The sequence below is a fragment of the Tamandua tetradactyla genome, chromosome 3, assembly GCF_023851605.1.
Source record: "Tamandua tetradactyla isolate mTamTet1 chromosome 3, mTamTet1.pri, whole genome shotgun sequence".
In the NCBI taxonomy this organism is placed as follows: domain Eukaryota; kingdom Metazoa; phylum Chordata; class Mammalia; order Pilosa; family Myrmecophagidae; genus Tamandua; species Tamandua tetradactyla.
This window is the reverse complement of record NC_135329.1, coordinates 150,175,138-150,200,133: the sequence shown is the minus strand read 5'-3', so window position 1 is coordinate 150,200,133 and position 24,996 is coordinate 150,175,138. Positions and strand designations below refer to the sequence as shown.

The following is a 24,996-nucleotide window of genomic DNA, read 5'->3' as shown; positions in this document are numbered from 1 at the left end:
TGAAGACAAAAAAATGATTCGTTAAGAACTACTAAATCCAGACTCTGGATTAAGATCTATAGATACTATGCTATACATTAGATACTATACTATACATTAAATGCTGAATGTATAGATACTATATTATATACATGTATATACACACACATATATACATGTAAAGTTTAAATTTATGCATTTATAAGTGTTATACATGAATATTAAGGTAATATTAATGTATTTCTGTTAAAAGTATGTATTTATACTCATTGATTAATAACCAGCCTAGTCCCATAAAGGGTATGAGCTAGATAAAAGGATATAAATGATCCATCCAGGTAAAAAAATAACAGAGCCCAAAGAGAAAGAAAGCCAGGGGAAATAGAACCCCATGCAGAGCTATCTTAATATCATCTCCATCCCTCTTCCGCCAGCACCTGGGATGACCCTTTTCCACTGTGGCTAAGGGAAGATTCCACCCTCAAATCTGGTCAGGTTCCTCTTCCTATACTGCTTTGCTTTTGCTTGTTCTCTTCCGTTTTTATCCTATTCAATCTTGTCCCAATAAAAGCTGTGTCTAAGTGTAACTCTCATTTCCAGCCTCTTTTTCATAGTGTCCCATAGTGTCTTTGTTCAGTTGGGCACAAGTGGGGGCGGGGAGAGTCTGGCTAACCCACCCCATAGTCCTCCAGTGACAATAACCACCCTGGAAGCCTGTCCCTTCTGTGCCAATTTGAATCTGTGGTATACCCCAGAAAAGACATGTCCTTTAATCCTCATTCATCATGGCTGTGTGGAATCTTGGCTAGAGTATCTCCATGGAGATGTGATTTACCCAACTGTGGGTATTAACATTTGATTAGATGGAATTGTGACTCCACCCATTCCAGGTGGGTCTTGATTAGTTTACTGGAATCCTTTAAAAGAGGAAACATTTTAGAGAGAGGCCTCTTCTCAGAGCAATGAAGCAGAGAGCCCACAAAGCCAGAGACCCTTGTAAAACACCCTCAGAGTAGCTTCATGAAACAAGAAGCCTGGAGAGAAAGCTAGCAGACACTGCCATGTTTGCCATGTGCCTTTCCAGTTGAAAGAGAAATCCTGAACATCGTTGGCCTTCTTGAATCAAGGCATCTTTCTCTGATGCCTTAGATGGGACGTTTGTATAGCCTTGCTTTAATTTGGACATTTTCGTGGGCTTAGAACTGTGAACTTGTAACTTAATAAATTCCCCTTTTAAAAAGCCGTTCCATTTCTGGTACATCGCATTCAGCAGCTAGCAAACTAGAGCACCTTCCCAGAAAGGGAACACCTGGAGCATGGCCTGGAGAGGTCATGGGAATACATTTCTTCTTGTGCACTCATGAGACTCCTGAGAGATGCATGTTATACTCTTCTGTCTTTTAAAAATCCTTTCCCCAGAGGCCTTATTAATACTAGACCAACCTCTTGAAGTAGATATTCTCCAGATGAATTCTCTAGGAAGAGTCATCCCCACAAATGGGGCTGAGTACAGTTGCTCTTTGAAACACTCAGAGCTCACTGGAAGTACCCTTTTCATGTAGACCTAGTTTCACCTCAGTATGGCCTGTAAAAAGGCTGCCAGCTTTACCTAAATAAAAAGCAGTGTGGGGAGAACATTAAAAACACTGACTTGAGCATTAGTCCAATTACTCCAGTTGGGCTTGAATCCTGGCTCATTAGCTGTTGACCTTGGGCAAGTTATTCAACGTCTCAATCTCACATTGTTCAGATGTCACATGGGTATATTAAAGGGTAATATATCTCTAAAAGGGTTTTTAATAGCTAAATAAAATAATGGAGGTAAGATGCTTAAAGAGAGTGTTTAGTTACAGTGAGTACTCAGTTAATATTAGCTGTTCTTATTAACCAGAGCCCTTGCTGTCCTTAATCTGCACTGAATTCAGCCTGCCCAGCCCAATATTTGCTGTAAGACTGTGATGACTGGGGGGCATCACTCTTTGTCCCTTTCATCAGAAATGTCATTTCCTGCTTGAAGTTTGAGCTGAAAGAGATCCTGATTTCCCAGCTTCTTGACACACCCTGTTAAATCACTGCACATCCCAGCATCACAACTGCAGCTGCTCAGGACCCTGCTGCTCATTCAGTGCGTGTTTGTTATCCGTAGCTCGTGGTGCCCTGTGTGCTTCTGAATAAAAGTCCAGGGCATGGAAATACAAAACTCCCCATATCAAAAACAGTCAAGCAGGTTTTCAAAAATCATACATCTCTAAGGGTAAGATTTCCAAAAAAAAGGCTTACCATGCTATGGCATAAGAAGCCTTCTTGTCTCTTCCCTGTTGCCACTTACTGGCAACTTCAGCTGGTAGCCACATCCACACATGGTGAAAATAGAAATATGAACATACAAAATATTTTCTCCTTTTCTGGCCTTTGAGAAATGAAATGACTAATACATTATCTGGATTTCATTTAATAATTGAGTTATCAGCTAGATTTTTTGAGGTCTGCTTAATTTCTCATAATTTAGTTATACAATTCTATTGTGAAAGTCCTTTTTCCCAGATAAATAAAATTAAACTCTTCGAGAGCAAAGATGCTCTTAAAGCTGAATACTGGTACATAAAGAGGAATTTACTATCATTTTTAAATCATTCTAATTTCATGATCCTGATTTCCATTCTTGCTTGAGCAGACAAGATTATATTTTTGTGCAGAAAAATATACTGAATAATATATTATTAATAGTATATTTTTAATAATATGCTAATGTATGTTCACATTTTCTGAGAGTAAAGACCCTAAGATAAAAGGAGGAGAAACTTTACCTTAAAACCCAGAATACAGAGAAAATAGATGAAAGTAGATGCAGAATATTAGTTCCTCATTTGGAACATTGAAAATTGTCCTTCTTTCATGGTTATTGCAAATGAAGCCTTACCTAATAGCGACGAGAAATTTTCTGGGAAATATAAAACTGTATTAAGGGACACCTTATATGGCTTTATAATCAGAAAAGGGAAGGAATGGTGGTGGGAGAGAGGGTGGCAAAAGGGCACATGCAAAAAGGAGCCAGGCCCATTCAGTCTACCTCCCAAATGCCTTTTCCATTTTTTTTTTTTTAACCTTTCCAATTTCCACAGCAGACAGACTACTTAAGAACTTTATTATTCTTGACTGGGCAGTTGCAATAGCTTTCTGCCTGTACATCCTAAACCATATTTAAGATTGTGCCGCTCACCCACTCATAGACCTTAAATTACTCCCCGATTTCATATCAAATTACAAACTTCTTGGCCTTTGGAGCTCTGGGAAAACATACCAAATCACCTTCCTACCGTGGCTCTCATTTCTCTTCTCAGAGTCCTCTACGCTCCTTACAAACCCAATTACTTCATAGTCTACAAATCAACCACCTGCTTCTCTGCTATCTGATCTTTAATATACCCTCCACCTTTGTTATTCTCTGCTCCAACTATGCCATCTCTCCTCAAAATTGTCCCCATCCTTCAAAGTTTGATTTAAATGTAATCTCTATAAAGCTTCAAGTCCTATAGTTATTTGTCCCTCTCTTGAGAATTATTACCTGTGCCCTAAATTATAGTTACTTGTGAGCTTGTGTTCTTTCCTGTGCAAGCCCACATGCATATTGAAGGGTGTGATCATGTCTTAGCTATTTTTGTATCCCTTCAGAGTTTAATAGCTGTGTATAGTAGTTACTCAATAAAATGCATGTTGAATTAATGAATGCATGGAGCCACAATTAATCCTTTGTCATGGCAAACACTCTGTAAGGGAAAAACTTGGGCTGTGACAGAGGAGCTGGAAGTCATTCTCAGTGGTAGTCTTGCTGTCACAGACTGGAATAGCCTCCTCTTTGCTCCCTTCCCCCTTTGTGGCCCATGAGTACACAGTTTCTTTTCTGGGAGGAGGGGGGATCTTCCCAGCAACCGTGTCTCCTAGGGTGTTTCCTTAGATGTGAGGATCAAGGACCAACCTGGCTTCCTGCAGGTAAAGGAGGAGAAAACTGAAAGTCATGATTCTCCCATCAGGAGTCTCCTAAGCTCTAAAGGAGAGAACTTAGATAAGTACATGATTGGAACAGGTAGATTTATAGGTTGCAAGAAGAATATCACTTTATCCTTTCTCACGCCCTTCCTTTAAACCTACTCTGCTAAATCAAACGTCCCCACTCCTCGGAGAATTGTGGTAGATGCCACGGCCCTTCTGACACACTTGGATGTTAATTAGTCTGAGGGCTTCTCCCCTCCTCTGGGGTTCGAACCCTGTGGTGGTTAGAAGGTCATAGTGGGTTTCTTCACTCTTCCTCACTTCAGCTCTTCCCCCAAGACTGGAGCAGGGGATAAGAGGGAGATAGGATGAAAGGGCAAAGCCTTATGTGACTGGTACTGTCCAAACCTGGTTTCAGAACCCTCTGCGCCAGGTGCCAACATTCTTTTTTGTTTTTCTTTTAACCATCTCTTTCTTTCAAGAATTCTTCAGAGAGCTCTTGGGGCTGGAAATCTACCACCAACACTTTCTGATGTGGGTTAGCCTTTCCTGACTGACAACGTCCAAACCCCTCTCAGTCCCTAGCTTCTAGCGGCCCATCCATACTCTCCGTCTGTGGAGGTCATCTCACTCCTCCCTGACCTTAGTCAGGGTCCTTTTAAAGATAGCATAAACCTGCTTATCTTTCACAGGTCCATTACACCCAAGGGAAAATTTGCATGTCTTAGCCCATCAGATTGCACAAATGCATGTCACGCTCCTTCTGCCCACAGGGCACTCTAGGCCCTCACTAACCTTTAGATTTGTTAGGTATGAATCAGATTGCAGTTTCTGTTCCCACACCATATTCTAGGATAAATATGTATTCAATTCTCCAAGTGGTTCTCTTGCAGGAATCCTCGAGAAATCCCAACTAGGAAACTCTGACTGTGAAATCCTCAATATAGGACTCTTTCATGAAAACTTACCCTTTTCTTGTACAGTGCAGAGATGGGCAAGATGCATCTCAGCTTGGAAGTGGCAGAGCTTGTTTGGGAAATCTTTTTCTCAAGTCCTGCACAGATGGCCTGATGCCTTCTTTTAGGATGTAGTGCCTGTTATTCTACCCACTAATTCAGGCAGAAAGAATACCATTTAAACATCTTATCTACCAAAATGATTTTCTCCAGACCAAGTTACTGTCACTGTGATCCATTGGTTGTCCAAATAATAAATGTCTGCCCTTGGAAGACCCATCTTCATTTGCAGGTTCAATGGATACTAGCTATCAATTACAAAGCCAAATGCAATGCACCAACAGATACAGAACTGTTCTCATTTGTAAATTCGTCTTTACAAAAGACATGTTAGATTATGTGAACACTTCTCTTGAAGGAGAAAAAGGCAAAGAAAAAGAAAGGAAGAAAAAAAATCCAAACGAATTATTTCCCTGAAATGGTTATGTGGTAATTACTTCCTAGTTGTAGCCACCACCATATCTTAAGTTACTTTAAAACAAAACAAAACTTTGGACATTGCTCCCCGTGAAAATTCCAGGTTTCTATTGAGCTGGTTTATAAATTGTGATCAAATAGTGACTTTTAAAAAGTCCCTAGTAGATTCCTGGATCATGCACCCCAGAAAAACAAAAAAGCCCCAAATGGAATAATCATGCCAAATCTTTTCGATTTCTTTGAATAATACAGTACAGACATCTAAATGATAGTTTAAGCTTATCTGTTCACTTTCTAATTCTTCTTACCCAAAGAAAAGTCTAACATGACATGCTGATGGCGCATTTGGGGTATTTCAATACAGCCCACATTAGTATCAACACGGGAGCTTTTAAAAAAATATTGATGCCTGGGTCCTTTCCCAGTGCAATTGAATCAGAATCTCTGAAAGTAGGGCGTGGGCATATGATTTTATAAAAGGCTCTCCTGATGATTCTGATGCATAGTGAAGGATGAGAACAATTTGTTTAGAGTAATCAATTTGTGAGGTCATTTCTCTAAGTCTTCCTTTCATAAAAGGCAAACACAGTATTGGATATTAGCACTTCCTTTATAGATATTTGTTGATTTAGATAGAAGACAATGGATGAAATGGGACAAGAGGGTGCCATTTCCTTCCTGTTTAAACACCCACTCACTCTTTGATCCCTTACAGTGACTTCCATTTTCATCTCTCAATTGAGAAATTATCCAGGTCACCAGTCATTGTTAGACCTTTCCTGGACTGGAAATAATTGCGCATAATAGGGTAAACTTAAGTTACTGCACAAGAGCAGGGCAAGAGACAGGTGTAGAAAAGACACAAGAAAATCAAATTGTTAAACATGGACTGCTCTAAAGGTTCAGTATAAATTGCCACAAGCATTAAAGAAGAGCCTTACACAAGAGTGATAGACTGACCTCCAGAGTTAGCACACCAAAACAATTGAATATCCGGACATCAACCAAACATCACAGACCATATAAAGAAGCTGAAAGAGATATCTCAGTTAAGTGAACAAATTAAAACCTAAGAGAAGCACAGACAGTGTAACAACTAGTCAAAGATGTTCAATCAAACCTCCTATTTTGGTTTTCTAGGCTACTATAGAAAATACCATGAAATGGTGCAACTTAAACAATAGAAATTTATTTCCTTGCAATTTTGAGGCCAGAAAAATGTCCATGTCAAGGCATCATCACAGCTGTGACTTCTTCCTGAAAAAGAAACTTCAGAAAAAAAAGCACAATCCAACTATATGTTGTTTACAAGAGACTTACCTTAAATTCAAAGACACAAGTAGGTTGAAATGGAAAGGATTGAAAAAGAAACCATTCAAATAGTAACCAAAAGAGAGTTGGTGTAGCTATAGACTTTAAGACAAAAACTGTTACAGGAGATAAAGAAGTACTCTATATGTTAATCAAAGGTCTACATAAGAAGAAATAATCAAAGGTGTACACAACAAGAAGAAATCATAAATATTTATGCACCTAACAACAATGTCCCAAAATACATGAGGCAAACAGTGATAAAGCTGAAGGGAGAAATACATACCTCTATAATAGTAGTTGGAAACTTCAATACACCACTTTTATCAATGGATAAAACATCTAGACAGAAGATCAATAGGAAATGGAGAACTTGAACAATATGATAAATGAACTAGCCTTTACAAACATAAATAGAACATGCACCCCAAAAAAGCAGAGGACACAGTCTTTTCAAGTGGACATAGACCAATCTCCAGGATAGACGACATGTTAAATCAATACACAGCATTTTCTCTGACCACAGTGAAATGATGCTAGAAATCAATAACAGAGGAAGAACTGGAAAATTCACAAATATATGGAAACTAAATAACTCTTAAGCAATCAGTGGGTCAAAGAAAAAATCACAAGCGAAATTAGAAAATATCTTGAGATATTTTGAAATGAAAATGAAAACACAACATATGAAAACTTATGGGACACAGTGAAGGCAGTGCTGTGCTCAGAGGAAAATTTATAGCTCTAAATGGTTATATTAAAAAATAAGAGCTCATATAACAGATATAACATCAAATCTGGAGAATCTAGTAAAAGAACAACAAACTAAACCCAGAGCAAGGAGCAGAAAGGAAAGGCAAAGATTAGAGTGGAAGAGAAATGAAATAATGACTAAAAAAAAAATCATTTTGAAAGGATCAATAAAACCAACAAACTTTTAGCTAGACTGACAAAGAAAACAGGAGAGAGGACTCAAATAACTAAAATCAGAACTGAAAAAGGGGTACCTTACTACCAACCTGTTACTACTCTTTTCTTTTCCCTTCTCGTCTCCTTCTGGGATTTCCATAAAGTGTATCTTGGCATACTTAATGTCATTCCACAGAGTCCTTAGTCTCTGCTCACATCTTTTCTATTCATTTCTTTATCTGTTCTTCTGACTATATGATTTTGAATGTCTCCTCCTTTGCTAATTCTTTCTTCTGCCTGCTCAAATCTGCTCTGGAACATCTGTAGTGTATTTTTAATCTCCGGTATTATGTTTTCATCCCCATAAGTTCTGTTATGTTCCTTTTTATCTTTTTAATTCTTATATTTTTCACACACTATCTTCCTTATATCCTTTAGTTCCATATCTAAATTAAGTAACCGAGATGAAATGGACAAATTATTAGAAATACACAAACTACCGGCTGATTCAAGTAGTAATAGAAGATATCCACCAACTAATAACTAGTAAAGAGATTGTATCAGTAATCAAAAACATTCCAACAAAGAAAAGCCCAGGACCAGTATGGTGAATTTTACAGGTGAATTTTACTAACACTCCTCGAAGAATTAACACCAATTCTGCTCATACTCTTCCCCAAAATTGAAAAGGCTGGAAAAGACCTTTACATTTTATGAGACCAATGTTACCCTCATACTAAAGCTAGATAAAGAAACCACAAGCAAAGAAAACTACAGACCAATATTCCTTATGAATATAGGTGCAAATATTCAGAAGATGCTAGCAAACTGAATCTGACAGCACATTAAAAGAATTATACATGGCAATCAAGTGGAATTTATTCCAAGCATGCAAGGGTAGTTCAACATAAAAAAAATCAATTAATATAATACACCATATTAATAGAATGAAGGGGGGGATCACAAGATCATCTCAATTAGTGCAGAGAAGGTATGTGGCAAAATACATCAATGCTTCTTGATGAATACACATAGAAAACAAGGAATAGAAGGAAACTTCTTCAACATGATAAACGAAATATATGAAAAACCCTACCCTCACATCATACTCAGTGATGAAGACTGAAAGTTTTCCCCCTCAGGTCTGAAACAAACAAGTATGCCCACTTTCACCACTGTTATTCAACACTTTACCTGAAATTCTAGCTAGAGCAATTAGGCAAGAGGAAGAAATAAAGTGCATCCAAATTGGAAAGGAATAAATGAAATGCTCCCTCTTTGAAGATGACATGATCCTATGTACAGAAAATCCTGAAAAATCCACAACAAAGCTGCTAGAGCTAACAAACAAATTCAATAAAGTGTCAGAATATAAGATCAACGAAATTCAGTAGTATTTTGATACACTCGTAATGAAGAATCAGAAGAAGAAATCCTGAAAAAAAATTCCATTACAATAGCAACTAAAGGAATCAAATAAAAATCTAACCAAGGAAGGACTTGTACATGGAAAACTACAAAGCATTGTTAAAAGAAATTTTAAAAAGACCTAAATAAATGGAGGGCCATTCCATATTCATGGATTGAAAGACTAAATATTGTTAAGATGTCAGTTCAACTCAAAGCAATTTACAGGTTCAATCAATGAAATCCCGAACAAAATTCCAACAGGCTTCTTTTCAGAAATAGAAAAGCCAGTCATGAAATTTGTATTTCCATACAAATATTTGGCTATTCCTGAATAGACAAAGCTATTTTGAGAAAGAAAAATGAAGTTGGAGGTCTCACACTTCCTGATCTTACAATCTATTACAATGCCACAGTAAACAAAACAGCATGGTATTGGTACAAGGACAGACATACAAACCAATCAAATTGAAGTGAGAGTTTAGAAATCAACCTCACATTTATGGCCAACTGATTTTTGGCAAGGCTGCCAAGTCCACTCAAGTGGGAAAGAATAGTTCCTTCAACCAATGTTGCTGGCAAAACTGGATATCCAAATGCAAAAGAATGAAGGTAGAAGGAACTATACCTCACACAATAAACAAAAATCAACTCAAAATGTATCAAAGACCCAAATAAATATAAGAGCCAAAATTATAGAATTCCTAGATGAAAACATAGGGAAGCACCTTCAGGACTTTGTGTTACGCAGTGCTTCCTTAGACTATACACCCAAAGCACAAGCAACAAAGAAAAATTAGACAAATAGGATCTCATAAAAATTTAAAACTTTTATGTCTCAAAAAACTGTATCATGAAAGTAAAAAGGCAATTTACAGAATGGGAGAATATACTGAAAAAGCATATATATGATAAGCTTTTAATATCCAGAATATATTTTTTAAAATCCTACAGCTCAACAAAAAGACAAAACCCAATTTAAAAATGGGCAAAATACTTTAATAAAATTTCTACAAAGAAAATATATTGACGGCCAAAAACACATAAAAAGTTGCTCACCACCAATGTCACTTCCAGCTAATATGGAAAGTCAAATCAAAACCACAGTGAGAACGATTCATGTCCCATTAGAATGGCTATCATTAAAAAATCTGAAAACTATGTGTTGGAAATGATGTGAAGAAATAGGAACACTCATTCATTGTTGGTGGGAATATAACACGGTGCAAGCACTGTGAAAACAGTTTGCTAGTTCCTCAGCAGGTTAAGTATAGAATTACTATATGATCCAGAAATCCCACTTCTAAGTATAGACCCCCCACAATTGAAAAGCAGGGACTCAAGCAGATATTTATACACCAGTGTTCATAGCAGCTGTGGTGGTTTAAAGCTGTATGTACCTCAGAAAGATATGTTCTTCAATCTAATCCATTCCTGTGGGTGTTAACCCATTGTAAATAAGACCTTTTGATATGATTACTTCAATTAAGGTGTGCCCACCTCAATCAGGATTATTCTTAATCCTATTGCCAGAGTCCTTTATAAGTGCAAACAGAGAGAAAGCCACAGGAAGCAAGAGGCTGAAATCAGTGGAAACTGGAAGAGAACAGAAAGGCCAGAAGAGATATGTGCTTTGGCATGTGACAGAGAAGCTAAGGACTGAGGGTTGCCAACAGCCAGCCACAAACCAGTGTTGGGGAGAAAGTTCACCTTAATGATGCCTTGATTTGGACATTTTCCCAGCCTCAAAACCATGTGTGAATAAATTTCCATTTCCATTGTCTAACCCAACCCATTTAATAGATATGTTTGAGCAAAGGCATTTTTCATAATCACAAAAAAAATGGAAGCAACCTAAGTGCCCATCAACCAATGAATGGATAAACAAAATGTTGTATATACGTAAATGGAATATTATTCAGCCATAAAAAAGAATGACGTTCTAAGAGATGCGATAACAAACCTTGAGGAATCATGTTGAATGAAATAAGCCAAACATAAAAGGACAAATATTTTATGTTCTTATATGAAATAATTAGAATAAGCAAACGCACAGTCAGAATCTCTGGTAGAGATCACCAGGGGATGGGGTGGGGGTTTAAGGTTTGAATTGTGCAGTTTCTATTTGGGTTGATGGTGTAATTTTGGTAATGTATTGTGGTGGTATTCACCCAACATTGTGAATATAATTAACAACACTGAATTGTATATTAGAATGTGGTTAAAAGTGGAAATTTTAGCCGGCCTTAGCATGGCAGACCCCAACTGTAGACCTCCTGCCCCTGCCTCTCTGGAGAGAGCCCAGATGCCTGCCTTCATATCCCTGGGACCTGTCCTGAACACAATTAACTTTGGCAGTTGCATGCCCCCAACCAGGCCTGGTGCCCTAATGGAGGGGATGTCACTGCCCCCGGGGACAGACCTGCCTTGGGGAAAACCCAGTGGCTCCCTGACTCTGGGGCTCTGCCTCCTAGCAGATATACACCTCCTGGCCAAGCAGGGAGCCACAGCGGGCTGCCTGATGGGAAGGGCTCAAGCTGCGTCCTGGGGCAGCGCTAACGGCCTCCCCAGGACCCCAGCGGTGGGCGCCTGGTGTACCTAGCCGGCCGGATAGGGCGCGGGTCACCTCCAGGGAGTCTAGGCGCTCCCCGGTGGGGCAGGCTGCTGCCCTCCCTACCCTAGCCCCTCGGCGGCAGCGGTGGAGCGAAGGCGGCAGGAAGACAGGCCGGATGAGCTACTAGGGAGGTCGCCATGTGACGGGCCGCAGATCCATCTCCTCCCCAAGAGGGGAGCGAACTTCCAGACACTGTAGGGGGAACAAGGAGGGTTCACGTTGGCACCACCCAGGGAGCCAGACGGGGGCTGGGGCGCCGGGGCAGGAGTCCATTCCCCGCTCTCTAGGATCCGGGTGTCGGGGGCGGCGGGCAGTACAGAGGTAGGGTTTTCCCCTTCTGGAGGCAGCCAGTCCGCAGCTGGTGAGCTACAGTGGGGCGCGGAGGAAAGTCCTCCGGATCAACACTCCTCGGCCGTGGGGTCTCCCTTAAGTCGCTTAACCCCTCTGAGCCTCAGTTTCACTGTCTGTACAATGGCAAGGGTAGCCCCTCTACTGCTTGCCTCCCAGGGATAGTTCCAGAATCCACAGTGTTTCACAGGGTTAAGACAAAGTTAGGAACAGAGTTGGAACTTGTGATTCACACCAGCTGCTCTTTACCTCAGGCCCTCAAGATGATTCCCAGCTAAACCCCATGGTTCCCTGGGGAACCAGATGCAGGGACAGATTAAAATACAGAGGACAAATATGCCCTGAGGATTCTGACTCATTGGCATCCTATTTTACAGGTCAGAAAACAGAGACACAGAGAAGGCCACCTGATGTCCCACAGTGGGGGCAGACCTAGACTTGAGCACTCAGGAGACAGGACTGAGGGGTCTTTCATGGCCTTGTGTCAAGACTTGAGGAGGGCTGAGCAGAGCCCTGGGTGTGGGGCATGGCACCATCCTTTGGCACCTGGTTCTGGGGCTCCAGGCTGTGTCTGCTTCTTTCCTAGGAGGGTGTGAGGAACCTGCCTCTTCTCTAAGACAGTGTGAGGGAACTGCCTCTCCATGGCATGGCTGGTGAAACCTGGAGCTGTGTTTGCACATGGTTCCATGTGCACGAACCCATGCATACTTGCACGACCCATATGCATCTCCCCTAAGCACACACCCATATGCTCTGTGCACACAACTGCACGGAGCACCAAGTTGTGACGGCCCCACCCCTTCCCAGGACCTTCACCCTCCTCTCGCAGTCCCAAGTCCACTCACCAGTGACATTGGGTCACCGGGCCTCTGGCTGCCAGCTGAGGAACATAGGAAGTCTTTACTGTACATGAAGAAGCAGTTGTAGACCCCCCAACCTGGGCGTCCTTGATGGGAATGTTGGGGATGATGGGGAATACAGGAGTGGGAGGGAATGATCCAGCACTCCAGCCCCAGCCTCCCAGCCTCCCCTGTGCACCCTGTTCCTCCCCACCCTCAACACGGTTGTCATGGGCCACTTGAGCTGGGTGGCCAAGTGATGATAGCCTCCCACTGGAGCCCCCAGCCAGCCCACTGGGTGCCTGCACAATATGACTGAAATTCCAGCAGTTTCTCAATGAGCAGCATCTGCTTCTTGGAACTGTCCACGAGGAACTTCCTCATGGGCCCCATGTTCCTGGGGCAGGGAGAGAGCTGAAGAGGGGTTACCTGGGACCCAGAGCTGCCTCCAATGGCAGCAGAACCACCCCACATCCCCTGAGCTACACCCAGAGGATACATAGAACACAGCAAAGAGTATGTGGCCTTCATTGCACTCTTGCCATGTGCCAATCCCTTTGATAGGGAAGCTGGACATTGCTGGCTTAACAAGTGCCACTAACTTACCAAAAGGCACATCCAAGTAAATCCTGGCAGAGCCAGGCACTAAACTTGGGCTAACCTTACTTTCACCTTTGCCAACTGGTAAACAATCGATGTCCAAAGTTCCTCCAGGCTCAAGAGACATGGGTGCTCCCGAGGGTGACATTCTCCCTACCTATGCTTCACTGTTGGTAGCCAAATCCCAGATGATTCTATTGAGGAAGCAAAGGCAGAGGCATCAGAACACACACCATAGCTGCCTTAGGTGCTATGACCATGGAAGGCTGAGGTCATATGAGCAAGGATGGGGTCAGAGGAGTGACCTCAGGAAGGCTAAAATGCAGCACCAGCTGAATATTGTGAAAGCTAAGGGTAGCAGGGGAAGAAGTGGAGATTGATGCCTGTTGATGCAAAAATAGGTTTCTAGGGGGCTGGCAGATGTTATATTAGCAGAGGGCAAAGGCCAAGCAGCTCTGCTTGACTCCCATTGGGAGCTCTCACTTGGAAGGATGAATATGCAACTGTGGGAGAAGAGAGAAAGAATCCCCTGGTGTTGTAAGTGAGTTATGTCCATTGTTGGTAAGGTGAGGCCTACTATGTTTGAAAACTTCTGGAAAACCAGAAATACCTGGGACTAAAGAATGGAGACCAGGAAGCCCCCAGTTTCCAAAAAGGTCTAATGGTGGGTTTGGGAAAGTGACAACAGATCAGCTAGATGTCAACCCCAGGCAAACACTTGTGTTCAGAAAGATTTGGTTGATGGGTCTTTAACATCCCATGGTAGCGGGAGGGGGAGCTCCCCCTGGCCCAACTTCCTCATATCTGCCAGCTAGTGGGATGATGAGAAAAGGGCTACATACCAAACTGCAGATACCGTTGGGCTGGAAGGACTGCTGGACAATCAATAGCACAACCCAGGTCTTAGCAGGCTGAAGCCATGTGCTGAAACCATCAAAGGGGATCTTTTGTAGGATGTGTCACTGCTGGGATTAAAAGCCAAGTTGAAGGAGACTTTCCACCAGTGGTCCACACTAGGCTATATCATTACAGACCCATCAAGAGCCAAGGGCACATTGCAGTTCCTAGGAAGGTTAGTGCTTGCTCTATCTATGCATTAAATAGTAGCAAGAAAGCACCCCACCCAAGGTGCCATTTGCCTAGAGCCACCCCACTACCCTGTGCCCTATTGGGTCTCCCAGTGAGTGCTAAGATCAGACCGGCCTTTCCTTGAGAGTGAGCTGGGAAACATACATGGAAGTGCTAAGTCTTTGAGGGGAAGGATGTATGCAAACTACTTTCAAATGTTTAGAAAATATATAAACAGATAGGTAGATGGATAGGTAAAATGATATAACAAATATGGCAAAATGCTAGTAGTTTGCAAGCTGCCGGAATGTGATATACCAGAACTGAAACAGCTTTAAAAGGGGACTTTAATAAGTTACCAGTTTACAGTTCTAAGCCTTTAAAAATGTTCAAGCTAAGGCATCCAGGGAAAGATACCTTAATTCAAGGAAGGCTGATGGGTACAGAACACCTCTGTCAACTGGGAAGTGACATGGCTGGCATCTGCTGGTCCCTTGCTCTTGAGCTCCATTGCTTTCAGCCTCTGTGCCTGTGGGGATACCTCACTTTGCTTTTCTGGGGCTGACCTTCATCTCTTGGCTTCCCGAAGTTCTCTCCAGGTTCTGTTTTGATTAACATCTCATGGTGACATCTGCTGTGCTCCAGGCATCTCTATTGTCTCTGTTCTCTAAGTGATAGCATCTGTGTCAACTCTCTCTCCATCGGCTCTGAGGCTCCTGACATTTCTGCTCTCTCCAAAATGTTTCTTCACTTAAAGGACTCCAGTAAACTAACCAAGACCCAACTGGAATGGGTGGACTCATATCTCCATCTAATCAAAAGGCCATGCTCAAAACTGGGCATGTCATCTCTCCATGTATATAATCAAATCAAGAATTTCTGCCCTACAGTTTGACTCAGGAGTAAAAGAAACAGCTGCGTCCACAAGATTAGGCCATGATTAAAACGTGGCTTTTCTCGGGTACATAATGGATTCAAACCAGCACACTTGGTAAATCTAGGTACAGTGGAGTTCTGTGTACTGTTTCTGTATTATTTTTGCAATTTTTCTGTAACTTTGAAATTATTTCAAAATAAAGTTTTTTTGAACATGGAGATTTTAGATTATATGTATGTTACTAGAATACAGTTTTTAAAAACCACACAGAAGACTGTGCAATACAATGAACCCTAATGTAAATCATGGGATATAGTTAATAGTACAATTATTAAAAATGTTCTTTCAGCATTTCAACAAATATACCACACTAATGCAAGGTGTTAATAATTGGGTCATTGTGGTAGTTAGATTCAGTTGTCAACTTGGCCAGGTGAAAGCACCTAGTTCTGTTGCTGTGGACATAAGCCCATGGTACATGAACCTCATCTGTTGCTGATTACATCTGCAGTAGGTTAGGAGGTGTGCCTGCTGCAATCGAAAGATGTTTGACTTAATTGGCTGGTGCTTAAATGAGAGAGCACAGCGTCATAGAGCCCAAGCAGCTCAGCATACCTCATGTCAGCACTCGCGGCTCAGCCCAGGCCTTTGGAGATGCAGAAAGAAATCACCCTGGGGAAAGTTGTTGGAACCCAGAGGCCCAGAGAGAAGGCCAGCAGAGATCACCCTGTGCCTTCCGAAGTAAGAAAGAACCTCAGTGAAAGTTAGCTGCCTTTCCTCTGAAGAACTAACGAAATGAATCCCCTTTTATTAAAAGCCAATCCATCTCTGGTGTGTTGCATTCTGGCAGCTAGCAAACTAGAACAGTCATATAAGGGAACTCTGTATTTTGTGCATGATTTTTCTATAAACCTACAATTTCTCTAATAAAAAAATTTTAAGTCATTGACATGCAAACTTGAAAAAAGAAAAGAAGAAGTAGAAGATCTCAACTGACATTATAAAGTAAGGAGATTGAATCAATAATCAAATCCTCCCAACAACAACAATAAAGCTCAGGACCGAGATGGCTTCACTGGTTAATTTTAACAACATTCAAAGAAGAAAATTGAAGCCATTACTGCTCAAACTCTTCCAAAGAATTGAAGAGGAGGAAACACTTTCCATCTCATTCTATGAGTCCAGCATCACCCTAATACCAAAGCCAGGTAAAGATACCACAATAAAAGAAAATTGCCAACAATATCCAGTAACTTTTCTTGCAGTGTGGCAAATTTATTCTGAATAAACATGAAGAGGAGAGAGCTTAAACAAAGGAAATAGAAACTTTTGCAAAGCCAGTAGGGAAGGGATGTTCACTGGGAAGGTGAGTGCAGTTTCATTCCCCTCTTTTGTTGTTACATTCCTCAATCTTGAGGGATCAAGAGGAGCAACTACTCTGCTTCCTGCTGCCTCGGCATGCAGGTTGGGATTTAATGACTGGAACACCTTGGCATGCAGTTGGAGGTATTCTCGAGTCCCAGGCTGGGGAAGTGGTTCGGAGATGTCTATGTCCCTAGCTATTGCTGGTAGCTCAGGCACAGGCTGGTACCCCTGCTGTCTGAGTAGAAGAGTCCTGTGGATTGCAGTCTCTGGGGTACAAATTTGACAACAGAGTTCAGCACTAAAAGTCTAAACATAAGAAGCATTTCAATTATTATTGTTGGGCTTAAAATGGGTAAGAACTAAGATAGCTGGGGCAAGTAGCTTTTAATTCATTCCCACAAGGTTTGTGCAGGTGTTAATATTATGTAGCCAGGTAGCTTGATTTACAGTTTTGCATATTTAATTCAATCTAGCTGGAGGTAGTTATCCAAATAAAGCAGGAGGTGTTTGCTATAGTGCACACCCCCCCCCTTATTCTTCTGAAAGGCAGTCTAAGGCCATCTGATTGATCATGACAACATTTGCCAAAGAGTTGATGGAGATTCAAATGATTTCAAGTGTAGTAATAGTCGAGTTAGCAAGTTCCTTAACCACTGCAGTCAAATTGTTTAAAGCTGTCTTGTGGTAAGCAAACCCAACCCAAGGAGCCAACAGTCCTATAGTTAATCCCAATCCAGCTATAATCATACCTAATGCCTGTTTATTATGATGATTAATAGGTTGATATATAGAAATGTCAGGTTTTAAATACCCTGGAGTACACTGGCCTTTTATCCATACATTATTTATACATTTCTGCATCCGGACCACAGTGTCAAAGATGCCTTCTTCAAAAGCCTTTAAAGGCAAATGATTCATGGGGCTTCCACAGGTAAATATATATCCATTTGGGGCACAGAGAGGTTCCCAAGAAGTTTTCTGTAAGGCTTGTATTTGTTTAAATACCTTAGGACTATCTAAAGTTTTGTTAAAGTCACGACAGAGAGGAGTTAAGGGACTACTTTATAAGGTTCAAACAAGGAGTATAATTGGCAGGAGGGGGTTTTACAAGTTTTCTGTTATTTATTCTGGTTTCTTGGATTTTTATATCCTAATTCCTAGGCCTTTTGATGATGTAATTGATATCTGTTTTTTATGGCTCCCTTTGTAAGGTTCTAGCAGTTTACCATATCATTCAGAATTCTATTTACTGTATAGTTACATGTTGTAAGATTATACTTGTCTGCATAGACCCAGGATAAGTTAGCTCTACAACCATATAGATCATGGAACATCTGGGAGGAGCTTAGGAGTAGGGCTCTATGTTTCCTTCTATTTCGTGGGAACAGTTGTGATGTGGGGTGAGAGTGAAGCAAGAATAGAAGCTAAAGTGAGCAGTTACCCTTTTATGGGAAGCTTAAGATTCTAGTGATCCATTAGTGGAATTGGTCATAGGTATAGCAGGGTAGGAGTTGGATTTTGTATAGGGGATTGGATTGCATATACAGCAATTGTGCAGTTGTTTTCCCCAAGCTAAAGCCTGTGTTGATTTTATAACAAGGTTTTTCTTCTAATTCCCTGTCCATGAAGCAAGGACAGCCAGGTGGACAAAATTATGAGACTTAAAGTACAGGAAGTCATTCTTTAAAAAAAAATTATACCTTCGATTCTAAACATACACCTGTAAGGACTATGGTATATTTATTCCTTAACGTGTAATTCTTACAAGTTGTAAAGAAAATTATTCCAACCTGGGCAAGAGGCAGACAGACATCAGTTCATAAAAGATAATAAAGAGAATCCATCTAATGAAGGAAAATAGAACATATAGCCAAGTAATGCAGTCTACGTTAATCACTTATCTTTGGTTCTTCTAAAAAGTAGCTTCAGGTCATGATATGTTCACAGGTGTGGCTGGGAGGTGAGGAGAGACTTCTGCTAGGATAGTGGTCTTAATTTCGGTATGACGCCTTCACTGGGGCTTCAGTCTTCTCAAAAGAGGGTGGAGAATCATCTTCTTGAGTAGAGATAACTTTCACTCTTGAGTGATAAATCCAAGGCCGAATTCCCTGCAACTTAACAGAAGAGTGAGTGACAAGCAAGACCTGATAGGTCCACCCCACTGGACTTTTAATTGGCTATCTGGGTGCCATGTCTTCCAATTTTTAAGAAGCACCAAATCCCCCAGATCTATACAATGTACGGGGACATCAGTTGGAAATGGGAGTCAATCAGAGATATATTGATTTATTGCAGAAAGTGTCTCCTGAGGACTGAACATACTTTATGGTTCCTGATTCATCAATTACATATTCATTATTCAGACTGGTTTTAAGGAAGGTCTCCCAAACACAGTTTCATAGGGGCTTAAACTGAGCTTTCTTCTGGGGGCTGCTCTTATCCTAAGCAGGACAACTGGTAGAACTTCGTCCTAAGTCAGATTGGTTTCTTGACAAATTTTTGGCTATAGTTTTTTTAGACTATGGTTCATCTTTTCAGTCTTCCCTGTGGACTGTCGTCTCCAAGCTGTAAGCAGCTTTCAGTGAATGCCTAAGTCTCTGATGCTTTTCAGGTGGCTCTGGTAATAATAGCACTCCCATTATTGCTTTGGATGGAATGTAACACTCCAAACCATTTCTTTAGTAATGCTTTAGTCACTTTAGATGCCCTCTTGGTTCCAAAGGGAAATGCCTCAGCCCGACCTGAAAAAGTGTCCACAAAATGAGGAGGTATTTGTTATTCCCATATTTTGGCATAACTGTAAAATCTATTTTCCAGTCCTCCCCTTACCCTAATTCATGCTTGGACCCCCTTCATGGGTGGTGGGGACCTGTCTTAAGATTATTTTTGGCCCAGACTAAGACATTCTCGAGTCACCTTTTGTGTGGTTCTTCTCATGTTAGGACCAAACAGTGTATTTCTGTAGCCATTGGTACATAATGTCTCTACCATAATGAGTGCCTTGATGCAGATAAATAATTCTTTTCATTAAATTTTCTGGAATTGATGCTACTCCCTCCATGTATAAATCCAGCCTTTGGGAGTGGCTTTTACTGGTTCCCCTGATGCCTCTGGGTCATACTGCGGATGTGATGGATGTCATGGTTGGAGAGGAAATCCCCATTCCTCAGCTCTTAATATGTCATTGGAGGAATATTTCAGTGTGGAGGGCATTAAGTCAATGCTTGGTATGAGAACTGCCATGGTTATTGGCTGTTGAAATTTTGCTGCCTTTTTAGCAGCACAGTCTGCTAACTGATTCCCTCTTGCTATCAGGTCCTCCCTCCTTTGGCATCCAGGGAAATGGATAATTGCGACCTCTTGTGGCAGTATAATGACATAGAGTAAGGCAGTATCATGCCAGCAGGTTTTATTTCCCTTCTCCCAGAATTTAGTTGCCCTCTTTCCTTCCAGATAGCTCCGTGTGCATGAACTATTGAAAAGGCATATTGGGACTCTGTGTGTTTATTTACCCATTTTTTCCCTAAATGTAAGGCCCTGTGAAGTCTGTATGTTCTGCTCATCGAGCAAAGGAAGGGCCTCTGCCTCAAGTGTCTCTTATAGAGTTACTGCTGCATACCCAGCTCTCTGATGTTCTTGGTTCATGAAACTGCTTCCATGGGTGAACATCTCCAGGTGTGGCTTCTCTAGTAGTTGGTCCATGACATCTGGTTGGCTGGAATAGACTTTCTCAATTATTTGTATACAGTCATGAACAGGTTCTCCCTGAGTGTTGAGGTGCAATGTAGCAGGATTGAGAGGAGAACACTTTTATTCTTACATTTGGATTATCTAGCAAGATGGCTTGGTATTTGCCTAGTCCCCCAAGGGTAAACTTATAGCTCCCTTTCTGTTCCAGAAGGGGCAACACAGTGAGACAAAGGACTTTTTTAAATCTGGAAGACCTACCTAGGGCTACAGCTGTCAGAAGTTTTTATTTTATTTTACAAAATGCTTTTTGGCTTTCTACAGTCCAATGTTTCTTTATCTCTACCTTTCAAAGCCTCGGATAGAGGTTTAACCAAAAGTCTAAAGCCTAGTATCCAAATGTGGCAGAATCCTGCCATTCCTAGAAATCCACAGTTGTCTCTGGGTGATAGGTTCGGCTCCTCTGGCCAAGATGTCTCTCCCGTCAGGCAATAAGCGTCTCTGTCCCCTTGACAACTCAAACCCTAAATATTTTACAGTGGGCTGTGAAATCTGAACTTTCTTCTTAGACACCTCAATCTACTAGAAAATTCATAGTTAAATTAGTATTGTGCTTCCATGCGGGAGACCCGGGTTCTATTCCTGGACCATGCACCCCCCTCCCCCAAAAAATAGTATTGTGGTTGGATGCGCCCTCCAATCTGCTGGTGATTAAGATAGCTACATATTGTAAATTCTCTTAAATCTTTTACTAAGGTTTTTCCAAACAAAGTAGGGGCATTTCTAAAACCTTGGGGAAGAGCAGCCCAACAATACTGAGGCTTGACATTAGTCCAGGAATCCTCCCATTCAAAAGCAAATAGTTCCTGAGATTCAGGGCTCAATAGTACATGATAGAAAACATTCTTTAGATCTAGTACAGTAACTAACAGAGATCTCTGGACAAGGTGGCTCGTGATGTGTAAATGTTTGTCACTACTGGATGAATGTCCTCTGCTATTTGATTGATTACTCTCAGGTCTTGCACAGATCGATGCTCCTCTCTATACCTGATTTTAGGACAAGTAGGATAAGGGTGTTGTATGGAAGTTGGCAAGGTCAGATTAACAGATATTTTAGAATAGAGTCTATTAATGGTTCTGTCTTCTCAGGCCTCTTTCTTTAAGAAGTATCACTTAAGGCTAGGAACATTCACGCTGGGAAGGACTTTTATCTGACTTAGTTCAGCAGGCTCTTCCTGGCATCCGTCAGCTCACGTCTCTGGCTTTATCTTCAGAAGGATGTCTTTAGGAATCTTGAACTGGACTCCTCCTAGGTGTAGCGGGGCAGACTGAAGGGTGCAAGCCTGGCCTGGAAGAACTTCAGTGTCGACTTTTTCTGCTGAGAAAGTCACTCATGAATTTAATTTGGTTGGTTAGTCTCATCTCAGTACTGGCACAGGACTCTCAGGCACATAGAGAAACTGTGTTGGCATCCCCTACTCGGTATTCAAGGGGTTGTGGGAAAGGCCTATCATTTGAGGCTCCAAACATGCCGAATGGCTACGGTTCCTTGGTGAAAGAATTTCCTGTTTTCATTTAAGACAGAGGAGTTAACTCCAATGTCAATTAAAAAGTCTGTTAAGAGCGCCAGAGCAGGCCAGCCTTGGCACCCTGCTGTACCACCGCGTTGAGGTACAGTCATGCAGGAAAACCTCAGATTTGCTTCATCGGGGAATGATATTAAAATATGGAATGTTTCATTTGTGACTTTGGTGGATAAGTTCAACCCACACACATTACCAAATGGAGTTAGCTCCATATGTTGGAGCAGTAATAATAGCTTTCTAGTAACGGCATCTTCCAGTGGCGACAAGATAGTCGTTTCAAGTTGCAAGGGTAAGCATGTTCCAGTTTTAGAGCTAGCTGAAGGGCAAAAGCAGATATGTGTCCATTTAAATTCCACATCTATGTATTTGGTAAGTGAAGGCCTAAATAAAGCTGTTAAGATTGGGGATTTAGAATAAAAAAGAGTTCAGCGATCTCTTAAGGATCATAAAGATGAAGTTAACATGTATAACATATAATTGGAGTGATTGCTGTATTGCTTCTGGGTCTCCAACTGGTGAAAATTATTTTGCACAGTATAACACTAACTTATCTAGTGCTCCTTTTCACCATGGTTATAACCAGTCTGCTCAGCACTTGAACTACTCCTTGTTTGAGAAATCGTTCCCAGGATTGTGAAAACCTTGTGTCTGATGCTCCTTTTATCTACCTTATCGACAGATGAGTGAAACATATGGATTAAAAATAAATAAATAATAGGGGGGAAAATGTTAAAATACATTTAGTAGATTGAAATACTAGTGATCAATGAAAGGGAGGGGTAAGGGGTATGGTATGTATGAATTTTTTTCTGTTTTCTTTTTATTTCTTTTTCTGAATTGATGCAAATGTTCTAAAAAATGATCATGATGATGAATATGCAACTATGCGATGATATTGTAGAGCTATTGATTATATATCAAGAATGGAATGATTGTGTGGTAAGAATGTTTGTGTTTATATGTGGTTACGTTTAATAAATAAATAAATAATAAATCGTTACTGGGCAGTGTTTCAGATAATGAAATAGTAACTCTCTGGGATGTAAATAGTCAGAGCCCATAGCATAACTTTGAAAGTACACATAAAGCTACAGCTTCAAGCCTCTGCTTTTCTCCTGTCAAAGAACTGCTATTTGTTATCATAGGCCTGAATGAAAGAATCATTCTCTATGATACTTCAAGTAAGAAACTGGTGAAAACTTCAGTGGCTGATGCCCCTCTAACTGCAGGAGATTTCATGCCTGATGGTGCCACTTTGGCTATCGGATCTTCCCATGGGAAAATATATCAGTACGATTCAAGGATGTTGAAATCGCCAGTAAAAGCTATCAGTCCTCACAAGACATCTGTGCAATGTGTGGTATTTCAGCACTCCACTGCTCTTTCGAAGACAAGTTTAAATAAAGGGTGTCCAGATAAGCTGACGGCAGTGAACAATGGGCTGTTAATGAGCGCAACACCAGTGGAGGAGTTCAGAGCTCTGGGATTGTCAGAGAGGTGATTGCCACTTCCCTTGCCACGGTTGTACCACAACCCATAACAACAGCCTTGGGGAAAGGATCAGTTGCTGATCAGGACAAAGCAAGTTTGCCTCAAAGCATATACACAGATACTTTATCTAAGGAAAAACAGAGGAAAAAATCAGGATTTCTCCAGTTTTGATGATACTGGGAAAAGTAATTTAGGTGGTTATGTTCTTACCTGACAGAGATGATGCTGTAATTGACAAGAGAGGTGGTAAGTCCATATGCAAATGAAATGACCTTCACTTTCTATCACAACTGAGCCTCAGTGTTTACTCCAAGAAAAACTCCAGGGGCTTCAGGCACTTCAGTATCACATTCTAGCCCTCTAATGTCTTCATGGGCTCTCCAGGGAAAGAAGAAAATGAAAATCGTGCTGTGACTGCTAAGTCTAAGAAAATCTATCTGGGAAAGAGGAACCTAAAGACTCCTTCAGGCAGTTTGCAAAGTTGATCTCCTCTGTTGCTGATGCTGGAAATCTAAATACCTCCCCATCATCTAACCAAACAAGAAGTCCTGAGAAATTTGAAAAGCCAGAAAAAGACGTTGAAGCCCAGTTGGTGTATGAACCCACAATCCATGGGTCTTCTACCGCAAATCAGAAGATAGCATCTTCTGTCACTGCTGGAGTTGCCAGTTCACAGTCAGAGAAAATAGCTGATACCATTAGAAATAATCAGCCTAATATGCCGTCGACCTCTGTTCAAATTCATTTTATCCAGAGCATGATACAGGAACCAATGGGTGACTTTTAAGAAGTATGCTATCAAGACACTGGAATTTGTGAGTGGAGATGATTAAACAGTTTCATATGCAATTAAATGAAAAGCATTCTTTGCTGGAAAGATACTCCGTGAATGAGGGGTTAGAAATTGAAAGACTGTGAGAAGAAAGCAAAAGAATACAGGCTCACTTTTGATAATCATTGCATGTTTTGTAAATTTTGGTATGTTTCTGGCAACACAGAACTACATAGAATCAGTATTGTTTTCATAGCCTCCAGAAGATTTTGATTTCAGGTAAAAGGGTGATGGGATTTTATAACAACCACAATTTCATCTTCTCTGATGATTAAAATATTTATATTTTTATATTAAAAACAGTGTACAATATAACATCTGCCTAAAAAGAAAGTCAACAAGATCTTTATTTTCTGAAAACTTTAGCTATACACTAAGTGTCCTTTTTGATTAGTTTTTCTGTTTGTTTGATTTTTGTTTTTTGTCACGGACAGGCTCTGGGAATCAAACCCGGGTGTCTGGCATGGCAGGCAAAGAGTCTGCTACTGAGCCACTGTTGCACCACCCCAAGTGCCCTTTTTTATAAAAGAAGAAAATTGTGCATAAAGGAATATAGGTTATATATGTTTTTTAATCTCCTTTTTTTTAACAGATCTATTTTGATTGACAAATTATCTTCCAAATTTTAGGAGTGTTTGAAGATTAAAAGCTTTCATGT

General features: G+C 40.9%; 1 protein-coding gene and 1 pseudogene across 1 annotated transcript in view; both read left to right on the top strand.

Moving 5' to 3' along the window:
• PDE11A (phosphodiesterase 11A) overlaps window positions 1-24,996 on the top strand; it is a 480,527-nt gene that overhangs the window by 271,240 nt on the left and 184,291 nt on the right. The gene's annotated exons all lie outside the window — the stretch shown is intronic.
• LOC143676416 (protein NEDD1-like) lies at window positions 22,109-24,457 on the top strand (annotated as a pseudogene).